Raw genomic sequence first — 13,301 nt, forward strand, 5'->3', positions numbered from 1 at the left:
GGGCTTTACTTTGCAGCATTGCTGGTTGCTGTCACAGTTGCTGCCAAGGCTGGCTCCGGCTTGGTGTCTGTATCTAGAATTAGGAGGGTCAGGAAAATGTTCAATAGAGAAACTAGGAAAGGAGCATGAATTCTTAACTGTCTTATTTCACAGCCAAGTAGCAAATGCAGACATATGAAAAATCAAATAAAGCACTCTGCCCTGTGAAACACAGTTTCCTCCTCCTCCCTCTTTCCATGACAGCCACGTGTCACCGGAGCTGGGGTATGGTTTACCAGCCCTCTGTCTTTCACAATGTTCTTGACCCTTCTCACATACTTCCTGCATGCACACCCGTGCACTCATCCTCCGTATTTATTACTGAAGGTTAGTGAGGGTAAGTGAAGGCCTCCAATGCCACTTTCTATGGTCAGTTTAGATCTCTCAGATAATCTCCCATGAGATCATCCACCTCTTCTAAATGTCATGCACGCATGTGATCTGAAAGACTTCACAGGCCGTCCTCGCGCCTGAATGACATCTCAGTGACTCAGGCCCTAATGCCTCCTAATGAAGCCGCATCTTAACTCCCTGTTTTGACTGTTTCTCCAATAAAATACTGCTGACCATCCCCACAGAGAGTTATGAAGCAGGGCAGTGTAAAGGGCTAGAGCTCCGTGGAGATCAGGAAAATGACACTGGACGGCACCACATGGTTGAGAAAATTCAGTCACCATCAAATTCATATAGTCATTATGACACAAATGGGACATCTAGGCTCTTCCCTGACCCTTGAGAAGAGAGGAATGTGCTCTGCCTATGCTGCATGTCTGGCAAGGCAAGCAAAAGATTTACGTGCTAAAGTCATGTTACTGACTTAAAAACAAGGGCCAAGTCGTCTGTTCACGTAGCTTGGTGCCACGCCATCCATGTCACTGAAGATGTGCCAGTTTGCACCAGCAGTTGCTTTTGCTTGCAGCCTCAGAGAACCAAGGGGAGGGAGAGAAGCACTTGGAAAAGCGTAGGCTGCCATGGAAGAAAAAAGATGAAAAGCATCCTTCACCCTGTGGGAGGGCAAACTTCGTTTCCTGGGTTGGTAGTTCATTTATAAATATCATTGCTCACCAGCACTCACCTAGAAAAGAGCCTCAGCCAGTCATGGACACTGGAGGAGCCTGGGGAAGAATGTGATTGAGAAAGGTATCAGGTGGTATAGTAGCCTCCCAAACCCCTTCCTGCTGGGGTGGCAGCAGGCCAGGGTGGCAGGGAGGGAGGACCGGGGACCTCTCCTTCCTCCCACTTTCCTTCAGCAGAAGATGGGTTCTGTGAGCCTGGTCTCTCCTGTGGTTGCCCCCAACCAGGCTGCTTGGTCAAGGCTTCCTGCCCTGCTGTCCTGCCCCTGCAGCTCCTTATATCTGTGGGGAAGCAGCCTGGGTGTCCAAGATTTCTAGTCCTTCCACACAAAGCAGGGACAGTCTCAGCCCTCCAAAAGCTTCTTAAGTTTGGCAGGGATTTCCACTGCAAAGTCATTCTGGCCTGCTTGAGCAGCAGGTTAACTAACATGTTGGGGAAGTAATTTTGCATGGCAGGAAGGCATGCTTATTTCAGGAAATGCATGTGTGTGTCAATGCAGAGGCATTATTCCCCTAGAATTCGCCTTGTTGTGTCCCAGCATTCACACTGTTGTTGCATTGCCCAGTAAAACTTTACCAAAAGCAGCTTCCAACTTTTTTATCAGCTTGGTATGGACAGGACCTATCAGAGAAGAACATTGCTGGTGCCAGATTCTTGCATATTGAGTTTTTTGACTTAGATTTGATGCACCATGTTCCTTTCCTTCAAGGAAAAACAACCAAAGGAATGTGACATCCAGAAATGCAAATTCCTATTATCCAGAACAAGAACTATTTCTACTCCACTAATTTCACCTATGATAGAAAGCTACCTACTTCTTAAATCTTTATGTAAGGTGGGGGGTGAGGGGAAGAAAAAATAGCTCTGACATCAGTGGTGGTAGAGTTCCTTTCTGTACTACTTCAGTCAGTTGTCAAAAATATGCTTTTTATGGATTAATCTCAGCAGAAGTGCTCAAGTTGTGACATCCCTTGGGAGCAGCTTTTTAAACAGCCGTGATGTTGGGTAATGACCTTCCAATGGTTCTTCCTGTGAAGAGAGGCAGTGCTTTCAGGCAGACACTTTGTATACCCTTTGCCTGGTACATTTTCAACTTGCTGACATGCTCAGTAAATTTTCCGAACAGAGCAATTATGCTGTCTCCAAAGCATCACACACCAGCACGTGTCCCAGGCTTTTTCCTGTTTAAAGGCTTTTGTTTTTCAGCAAAGCACCTCTATTTAGAAAATCACTTGTGTGAATCACCGAGGCCTGATGTCAGTGCCTGATGACCCTTAATGTGAAATTTTTTTTCTGATATCCAGTTTGAACCATCCCTGGCAGACCTTGAGGCCATTCCCCCTCGTCCTACCACCTGTCACTTGGGAGAAGAGGCCAGCATCCTCCTCTCTACAACGTCCTTTCAGGTAGTTGTAGAAAGCAATGAGGTCTCCCCTCAGCCTCCTCTTCTCCAGGCTAAACAACCCCAGTTCCCTCAGCCGCTCCTCATAAGATTTGTTCTCCAGCCCCCTCACCTGCTTTGTCGCTCTTCCCTGGACTCGCTCCAGAGCCTCAACGTCCTTGTGGTGAGGGGCCCAGAACTGAACACAGGATTTGAGGTGCAGTCTCTCCAGTGCCAAGTACAGGGGGGGAATAACCTCCTTGGACCTGCTGGTCACGCCATTTCTGATACAAGCCAAGATGCCATTGGCCTTCTTGGCCACCTGGGCACACTGCTGGCTCATGTCCAGTCGGCTGTCAACCAACACCCCCAGCTCCTTCTCCTCTGGGCAGATTTCTAGCCACTCTTCCCCTAGTCTGTAGCACTGCACAGGGTTGTTGTGCCCCAAGTGCAGGACCCAGCACTTGGCCTTGTTAAACCTCAGCCCATTGATTTCAACCCATTGGTCCAGCCTGTTCAGATCCCTTTGCAGAGCCTCCCTACCCTCCAGCAGATCGACACTTCCACCCAGCTTAGTGTCGTCCGCAAACTTGCTAAGGGTGCCCTCAATGCCTTCATCCAGGTCATTGATAAAGACATTGAACAGGACTCGACACAGCACTGAGCCCTGGGGATGCCACTTGTGACCAGCCTCCAGGTGGAGTTAACTCCATTTACCACAACTCTTCGAGCCTGGCTGTCCAACCAGTTTTCCACCCAGGAGAGAAAAGTACTAGTAGCTCCCAGTCACATGAAGCGTTGCCATCGGTAATGTCCATACAGACCAAAAGCAAAACAAGGCAGAAAAGGAAGAGGAGAAAAAACTAGAAGTTTAAAAGTCAAACCCCAAACAACTGCACCAGGAAGATGGATTAGCTCAGCGCACAGTTTATTGCCTTCACAGGTAAGTGGCTCAGATGAGTATGCAGGCAATCGGTGTCACTACAAATCACGTAATTCAGATGAAAAGAGTCAGCATGAAAAGAGTAAGGGAATAAAATTTTTTAACAGCTTCCCCAGAAATTCTCCTGGTTGGAATTTTATACTACATACAGTTGTGTAGCAGAATTAGATGGGCTATCATAGTTTTGGAAAACTTGAATTTTCTTAATGCAAAGTTTCAGCACTAGTAGCAATTCCAAGAAAATCCTTTACTTTCCCCTCCATCCAGATGTATCATGAGAAAGTAATTCTCACTTTCCAGCAAACCATTAGCATCCAACACATCAACCTCACACGAAAGGATAAGCAGAACAGAATAAAGACATTCATTACCATTGCTGAACACATAAGCTTTTAAAAATAATGTGCTGAAATGGGACAAGAAGAGAAGAAATTTATTCCTCTATCCTTACACACAGGTCCCATAGTGATGCCTGCTTTTATGGCAGCACAGGCTTGCACAGGAAGCCAACATTAAATAGTTCAAAGTTGAATAGCTTGGCACCCCTTGGAGCTCGCATCTGTGACCTTTAGAAGACTACAAATCAGAAGCTGGTAAATATTTGTTTCTAAGAGAAACCCAAACAATTAAGAGCAACAAGATTTATTGACAGCAGTGACTTACAGCAGTGGCCTCAAGGGAGGGCAGTTGCCAGCACTTCCTGAGTGTTTCTGAAGTGCCCATTGCACACAACACCATCCCGAACCGAATCAGACAGTTTGGTGTCACCTTGATAACAGAAGCATTGCAGTTTAGTAAGTAGGAAGGACATTGTCATAAGCAGGAATGGCCATCATGATTTTTTTAGGTGCCTGAAGGGATCCTGGCCTCTAACTGTTCTTTCTGTCTCTTAAAACGCCCTAAACACTTTTATTCCTGATGTCTTAGCAGTACCTATTTATTCTCGCCATTCATCTTTGTAGTTGAGAATTTCAGTGTAAGGAAAAGCACAAGTGGCTTACAGGAACTTAAGTTCTCTGCAGTACCTCTTTTCTGGAAGTTGTGGTAATGTATTGTAATTCTGGAAGTTGTGGAAATGTGGTATTTTCTCCATTATTCTTTTCTGAAAATATGAAGAAGATGAGAAGTCCCTACCTGCCTAGCTGTAAAACAAACAAATAAACAACCAAATGAACAAACAAACAAACAAAAAGCAAGCAAGCAAGCAACCAAACAAATCAATCTCTTTATCATGTAATGAAAACGTTTCCAGAGGGTGGAGCAATAGGAAACAGCCCTGCAAGCCTATCTGCTTCTGAAGTCATTCAAATGAAATCAGCAGTAGCAACAGTAAAGGCAACCATGCAAGGCTGGTGGCTGAAGACTCTGCATGCGAGTAGTGATTATTGCTGCCCTTCTCCAGCCTGCTCACACCATACAGACCATTGATGTAACATCTACACGTAAGAGTTAACACATTAAAAATAATGAGTTGCATGTAGAAACTCATCAGGCTCTGTTCTATAGCAGATGAGGGGCTCAGTTGTAAAAAGTGATCTTTAGTACAACATTTTTTCCAGTAAGATCATAGGGAGCAGAATATAACCTGCATATCAGGTGAGAAAACTGGTATGTAAAACTGAAAAACTAAGGTAAGACAGATACTTCTCTCCCCAAAACTTGTATATGTTAAGAACACTGTCTTTCTGCTTGTACCAGAGTTGATGGCAAAATTCCTATTGGGTTCAAAGGAATCAAAACCAGCCCCCTTTTTTTTTATGACACTATAAACTTTGAACTGGAAAATACTTATTAGATCACAAAGCTCACTTGAAGAAAATTGCAGAACTTAACCCCCTACAGCAGATCTGTCAGACTTTTAAAAGCTGTTTTGTTCTGCTAAAGACAAATCTGCTTGTGGAAAAATGGACAGGTGATTTGTATGGTGATTGCTTTAATTTTATTTTTATTATTTTTACTTACATCCTCTTAACCATAATCAGGAATAGCAGAAATACCACAGTGTGCATGTTTTGTTTGCATAGATTGCTTGTTATTTACATATACAGTTGGTGGGTGTCAGAAGTGAGTGGATATGGCTATTTCAAGGCTTCTCCCCAACTTGAGTGTTTACTTTTTTTGGGGAGTGTAATCATCCAGCCCTAGAAATGATGTTTGGGTGCTGGTGTTGGGAAGTGTGGGGGAATGCACTTAACGCAATATATGTTTTTTAAAAGCTTTGCCTTGGCTAGTGTAACAGAAGTGCTATACTAGCAGCATACAGTAACTTCCTGTATAGCAATGGGCTGGAAGTCTTCCCCAAGCCTGATTTGTGAAACTAATATATCACTTCTTAGGTTTTTTTTTTTTCACCATGCCCGTAGACACTTTCATATATTACTGCCAATGAAGGTGCAGGCACAGAGATGATATAATCCTGTACAGAAATAAACCTACTTACCTTTCAAAATAAGGTTTCCTCTGATCAGATTTTTCATTTCCATAGTACAAAGTATGGAAGTTTTCTTTGCAGCAACTTGCTTGTTGGACCATAGTTCAGCAAAAAAGAAGACTGGAAGAGGCCAAAATGTAGGGAAGCCATGGTTGTACCCTGTTAAGATGGCCAATGTTGACCTAAAGTACTGTATTGCTGTCGTTACATGACCTCAAGAAACTACTAGTAATGTCATTACTTGCAGTTTTAAGGAATTTGAAGCATATACATTTATTTTTAATTTCCTCTCCCTTTCAATAGTAGGATATCACACATACACCTGTATGGTACGTCCATTTAACTACATTTCTCATTTAACTCCAGCTGTTTTTCACAGCCTCCCCTTTGACATGACAGCTGTCAGAATCAGAGGAGGTTCCTAGACATCAGTGCTGCCTCCACAAATGAGGGAGGAGGATACAACTGGACTAGTTTTGTCTGTATGAGGGCTCTGGGTTTTCTGGAAGGACCATGGCATCCTTCTGAAGCATGGTCCCTATCCTTAACCCAAAGGAGCGCTCTCTTTTTACTACAGGAGGAGTTTTGCAAGTCCACCTGAGAGAACATCCTTAGCTGATCAGCATCTCTCAGGACGGCCTGTGCTTACTCCAGATATATTGCTTGGTATCTCAGCTAGGCTGGAGCAGTTCATCCAAGAGCTGCTGACTTCTAATGTCAGACAAATCCCATGGTTCTCCTGACAGATACCTAGTGCCCTTGAGACGTGGGCCACCTGGGAGAGCAATGGACAGACAAGTCTTTGCAGTATTGGGAAGGTGGTTTGCTTTTAGGCATTTTAAACTTTATGTTTCCTCCTAAAGGGTTTCACAGTTTTCAGGTCCATGTGCCCTGTGCTTTTCTATTTACCTGTCTACAATTTCATTCCTTTGCTGTGACACAAGAACTAACATACTGCGATGATTTTTCTATTTCAGCCAAGATCCCCTAAAAACTCTGCTATTGCATTAAGAAAATGATGCTACACTGTCATGCCAGGCACATACTGCTGGAGCTCAGAGGATAGACTGTCTATGTTTACTCCCCTTGAGGGTCACTCACTACAGTCCTTGGTCTAGGCAGATGAGATCAAAATCAACTTTCTTAGAAAAAAAGTTCAGTATCTCTACAACCTTTTGAGCTGGTTTAAAGAGAATATGTTTTTTTTCTGGGTAGGCAAATGTGGCACTTCCATGAGGGAGTCAACATTTGCATTGTTGCTGGCACAAGAGCTCTAAAATAAAAATGAATAAAAATGAGCTCAAAATACATTAGTTCTTGGAGAGTACCATGGGGATGAGGGGTTTGCCTCATTGCTATCCACAGCTTATATGCATGCCCAGTACAAATCCAGCTCATAGCAGGGGAAGAGAGGCGATGACTAAAGCCATGGAGTGCCAAGATTCTGTCCTGGAGAAGGAAATTTGACACATGCAGTCTAGTTCTTATAACTACCTTACATTTTTTTTTTTTTCAGGATTGGAATTTAGAAACTATGTCTAGTGCGGAGGGACATGTCTATCTCCCTGCTTGCTTGGTAGGACTATGAGTACCTTATACCGCCATGGACTGGCTCTGAGCTCAGCCTGACAGATGATCTGTGAGGCTTGCTAGTCATGTACCATTCAGTAACTCTTGAAGGTTAGAAGGGTGAATAGAACACATCTCATCAATGTCTTTGCCACACTCCAGCTTGGGCTTATTCAGTCAGAAGTCATTAAGACAAAAAGCTCTCTACAAACTTGGTGGTCTGCCATCCATCATGAATCCTGCAGCACATGCAATTCTTTCTGGCTGCACTCCACCCAGTGCAAAGGCTCGAGTGCCCTCCCTTAGCTGTCTGTCCCATGCTCAAACCTGAGTGCTTGTGAGCAAATGAAATAGGATTAGCAGGTGCTGGTGCAATCTGTCCGGTCCCAAAGGTAAGCCTGAGTGCTGCAGCTCACTGAGGGAATGAGTCCAGAGTCACTAGGTAACATGTTGCTGATGCTGCCAATGATGGTGAATATGATGAAATAGCCTACAGATCCTAGGAAAATGTTTAGCGATCAGTTGAGTGTGAGCATAAGTCTCCCATTACCTCACAGGTAACAGCACTTAGAGCAGCTGATCACACTGTAACCTTACTTTGCAAAGCAATAGTCTGTTACTTAGCATTTGCTTGAAAGTGAGTTAGCGGATAGAAGAGCTGAATACAAACAAACTTATGTGAAAAGCACCTCAATTTCGGAGACTTCTGCAGTCTGCATCAAACTGTGTGAAGGCTCTTAGCTTTACTTCATCTACATGGTGCTCTAATAGAAGAAAACATCATTTGTGTTTTCTCCTCTGTGGTCCCAGAGCACTGGTTGTTCCTTAAAATTTCTATGGCTATAAAACCAAATCCCAGTTCTAATTAAAAGCAAATGCATTAAGATCATTGCAACATGGGGAACCAGTCTCCATTTCCTTATCAGTTTCCTAGACCCAAGGTGTGGATCCCAGTTATGCAGGTTTTGTACTGGGTACACATGTCACTAGGGGCACAGAAACCACAGGAGGGTAGACTGGGCTCTCCGCAGCAGGGGCAGAGCTTGGAGCTGCTGGGTATATCCAGCCACGGACAGAAGAATGAGACAGCTCTCCTGCCCTTACTGGTCATACAGCTCCAAACTGCAGCTTTTAATACTAGCTATTCTCAAGCAGATAAAGCCTGGGGATCCAGTTCAATGAGTCGCAAGGCCTGGGGGAGACAGGAGTGTTTCGCAGGGGTCATGAATGTTCCTTTTATGGCAAGGGGGTCTCCACATATGCAGAAGTGACCTGTGAGCAGAGCTGTTTCACAGAGAGCTACACATGTCCTCATTGTGCAAAGTCAGCAGCCCTCATGGTTTCTGAGCCGCTCTGAGCTGGATGCAGAGCGACAGCTCCCCTGGTCCCTCTCTGCCTCAGCTGCAGCACAAGCAGTGCTGATTGTCTGAGGGAGAAAAGCAAGGGCTCTATGCAGAGTAACTTGGTGCCAGTGGGCCATCAAGAGAGCAGATGGCCTCCAAACAGCAGCTGAAAACTGCCTTACACTGTAAAGCACTGGGAAGGCCGTTATTGCATCTACTTTGATGGTCTTGTTAAAATACACATTCACCTTTGTCACCCTGCAACTGCATTGCCTGACTCATTCCACTGCAGTTGCTCTGGAAAAGGAACTCAAATTAGAAACTTTCCCAACTTGTTTCTTTTATTCATCAGGGAAGCTCAAGTCTAATCCACTGGGAGAGCAATAGAAGCCATAATGGCATCCATCTTCATGGGAGGCGAAAATGGAATCTGAAAAAAGGGAGAGAAATGAGGCATAGGTCGATAGAAAGACTTTTATTTCATGTTTCACAGTTTAATAGATGATGCTTTCTCACACTGGTGTAGTTAGTGCTAACACAACCCAATTTGGACATGGCATCCCCAACCCAAGAGTGCCAATGGTATTCCCCACCTACCTCCTCTTTTTCCACAAAACCATGGAAAACTGCTGTGTAGCCATGGCTTAGCAGACATGAACTTGCAGCAGAGTTGCAGCCTCAGCCCACCTCATCCAAGCTGGTAAATTTGTCCTTTGCATGATCTCGCCATACATTGCTTTTAGCTGCAAGAATGTTTCTCTCTTACTGTTTTGCTCTTAAACATTGCTTTCACAGGCTAAACATCCGTTGCTTTAAGTAGATGGGGTGACCCAAATACTGTTGTGAATGATTATTCATGGATGAAGTACAGACTTTAGTCTGATGACTTTTAGAAGGCAACTTAAATCAATATGATCTTGCTAATTAGTAGTTTCTAGAAAACATCTATGATACATCATCCCTATCGCATTAATCATTTGGCTTATTTTTGCTGTATTTGTTCATGAGTTACATTATCAAGCATCTGAAGGACTTGCGCCATTGTCCTCTGAACTGCACCGATTTCTTCTGGAACAGTGTGGCTTAGAAATCCTCCGCTGTGGATTTTTGTAATGAGCATTTCTCAGAAAGGCACTTGTTACTAATGAGCCTAATTTTACTTGTGCAACTTTTTTTATAACCTTTACTCTTAAAAAATAATTGGGAAAATTTACAATGGTAATTGAAGTGTTTATTAACTGATGCCCTACTGACAAGATTAAACTGAACATGGCATTGCAATTCAGGCCATTTTTCAGCTTTGTATGAGGAAAAAAGATAACTATAGAGCGTGGAAGCCAACATTTTTTCCAGCACACCTCTGAATATACTTTTTTTGTTGCAGACTGTCTACCATAATATAGCAATGATTTCAACAGATAATGTACTAAAAGCCTGAACTCTAAATCTAATTTAAAGTCTAAATGATGCACATGATTAGAAATGTACTATCAATTCCCAGCAAATCATAGATCATTGAAACACTAATGTTTCCCTAATTTTAAGCACCATCTAGTGAGTCAAACATCAGATCTGATCTTCCAGATTACAGCTGAGAAAAATAAGATCATGGCTTAACTGCATCCCACCTAATGCTAGGTCTATTCCTGAGATTCATAAGCTGGCTCTTTAATCATTGCCTGCTCTCATGCTAATGGACATTAAATATTCCTCCACAGGTGCCAAAGACCCAAGCTGCTGCTGTCTGCAGATAATTTGTCTGTTGACAAAAGAGGGTACTGGGTGAGTAGGCTCTGTACTTAGACAAAGCTAACTGCCTAAAAGTAGAGCAGGGAGAAATCTAATTTCTATAATGACAATTCTTTTTGGTAACTCCAGACCAAGGGACTGGTCAGGACTTGGCTTTATTTCAATTATAAGTGAAATAAAAAAAAAAATATCCGGGCAAATAAACAGCTTTATAAGGATCATGATTCTTACTATTTCTATGAGCTGGCTTGCCACGAAGATGAAATAGGTCTGAAAGGGAATTGCACAGCAAATCTACATACAATTATAGGACCTGCTTGTCCGGCACTGGTATTAAATCAATTAAATCAGCATTGGCTCCTGTGGCAATGCACTGTAATCAGTTGGCAACTGATCAGTATAGACTGCAGCCGATCCACAGAATTTGTTTGGAAAGCAAGTGATGCACACAGTTTGGTTAACCTGGTATCACTCTGAGCACAGGCACAGATGTTCAGATTGAGAGTCATTTGGCCTCTCTGAAGTTACAGTGCTTGCAGCTGGTGCTGTACCAGTACTTTACATGTGCCAGGAAAAAAAGGTGCAAATCTAGGAGCACCTGGGCCTTGCTGAGGGCGATGAAAAGCCACACATTGCCTTTGTCTGGGAGTGTATCATTTGATGGGGGGAGCATTGTTTGGCTGCCGCTAGTAACACTGACAGCTGCCCAAGACACATCTCTGACCACTTTCTGGTACAACTGGATCCAGGGAAAGAAGGATTTAATGAATTATGTGTCCTCAGTACCAACTTCTATGGCTTACCACCACACATGAAGCACTTTACAGGCACTGAGGGGCTACCGGCCATGACTCAACAACAGATCAGTCCAATCTCTGTCGGGTAGATGCCAAGGGTGTCTCCAGGTGGCTAGCTGCCTGCCTCGCTGGTTGCTTGCTCCTGGCCTCTGCTGCATTCTAGGTTGGGGCACTACATTTGTTTGCGAGGCCACACAGTGAGGGAGGCTGAGGACCCAATTCAGGCTACAGAGACCTCTCTGCTGTCGTATTGTATGTTTTCTCCTCACCTAGAATTAGTTCCTAGCTGTGTCATCTCCAAGCCCCTCACCTCAGAGAAACCATGGCAGCATAGGTAAAGGGCTGATGGAGGACAAGGACTGCTGGCAAACAGGAGGTGGTGCCTGGACTTGCTTATTCCTGAACTGCTGGAGAAACACTCTTCAAACTCAAGCCTTTTCTGAAGGCACAGACCCCATGCTTCCCTGTGCTCACTGCTTGGTCTCCTGGGGAAAGCACAACAGTGCGTCTGGCTTGCTGTTTCGAAAAAGTGGAGCTTTATCTGCATCTCCTGTTACTGAAATCTGTACCTGATGTGGAAAACACCACTTGTAAGAGTGGCAGCATTTAAGGCCTGCTCCTTCATCACCTGCATGACTGCTGAGGGGTGACAGAAGTGCCCAGTCTCTGGTCTGTGCAGAAACAGCATCAGATCAGAAGCTTGGATTCAACTCCCCAGCTTTGCTAATGACATCTTAAATATTTTAGAGTTGTCCCATCATGGACATAGGAAAAGGAAACAAGGCATCCCCACTGCCCATACATGTTATTTGCTTGCAAGGGGGAAGATGTTTTAGCAAGATCCTGATTTATGATCTGTAATGTCATAATGGGAAGTGGAGTCAAGCAGGAAATCAATTTTCAGAGCTATACAGCAATGAAGAACAACGCTTTTGGAGTCCTCCCCCACAAACAGAGCAAAGCATGCATAGGGTATCAGTCTGCTTAGCAAGATGGCTTTAGCTCACTACAGCAGTAACCTAGCATGTGTGATCCATATTAGGACCCAGTCAGCTCCCAAACACTCCTCAGTTACAAGGGTGAGCCAAAAATTTCATGACATAATTAAATATGAGCAAATACAGTAAAAAGGCTTTACCTTTGTCTTGAGCAAAAGGTGAAATTTTTCAGTCCTGCTTGATCGTCCTCTGTCCCTTAAGTCTGCTAGCTCATGAGGCAGCAAAAAGGACAAGGCATTTATCTGCCTTGTCACTTTGCAGGTCCTGAGCCTGTTTGACATGGAAAGAGATGTGTTGAGAGGAGATTCCTGAACATCACCACCCAGAGATAAAGGAAAATAAAGGAAAAAGAAAAGCAAGCTTTAAGAGGTCAGAGTGTAGCCCATAGCTACTATTCCTGGTAGAAATGAGACCCTGACAGGCCTGGGTGAAAATCAGAGATAATCCCCACATACGTGCGTCTAAATGGGACAAACTGAAAGTGAGAAAGCTGAGCTAGTCAGCTGTGGCCCATCCCTGGAGACTCCAGGTTTGTTCCCAGCTGTTAACCAAGAGCACAATTATGCAAAGCCTCCTCTATAAACAGATTCCAGTTTGCTACAACTGAACTGGGGGAATCTATTTTTGTCTCTGCTTTGTGCGAATGTGTTACCCTTGTGATTTCCAGCCAGGTCATTCCAAGTCAGCTGCTTTGGCTGCGGCTGTCAGTGGAAGTTTCTCCGTCTGCCTGGTCCCAGGCCACTCTGTTTGCCTGCCTGTGATCGGTTCCTGGATCGAGGAGGGGACAAGGGGATGTGCCTGCAGCTATTCTGGTAGCTGTGAGTTATGGTGGTGTCATGTGAAGCAAAGAGTCCAGAAATGCATGTCAAATCGAACCAGTGACTAATCATGGTATTTTGGTTGTCTTAGTCCCTGACGGGCAAAGATTTATGGGCTTAGCAAAATCTTCACGTAATAATTCCCAGGCGCTGATTTGA

General features: G+C 44.1%; 1 long non-coding RNA gene across 1 annotated transcript; it reads right to left on the reverse strand.

The window, feature by feature from the left end:
- Positions 1-9,100: 9,100 nt before the first annotated feature.
- Positions 9,101-12,966, reverse strand: LOC138729540 (uncharacterized). The gene is made up of 2 exons (XR_011338904.1): positions 12,465-12,966; positions 9,101-9,210 (listed from the first exon to the last, which is right to left on the reverse strand). It is a non-coding gene; the product is annotated as an uncharacterized lncRNA (long non-coding RNA).
- Positions 12,967-13,301: the final 335 nt, after the last annotated feature.

This window comes from Phaenicophaeus curvirostris, chromosome 1 (genome assembly GCF_032191515.1).
Source record: "Phaenicophaeus curvirostris isolate KB17595 chromosome 1, BPBGC_Pcur_1.0, whole genome shotgun sequence".
NCBI classification, from domain to species: domain Eukaryota; kingdom Metazoa; phylum Chordata; class Aves; order Cuculiformes; family Cuculidae; genus Phaenicophaeus; species Phaenicophaeus curvirostris.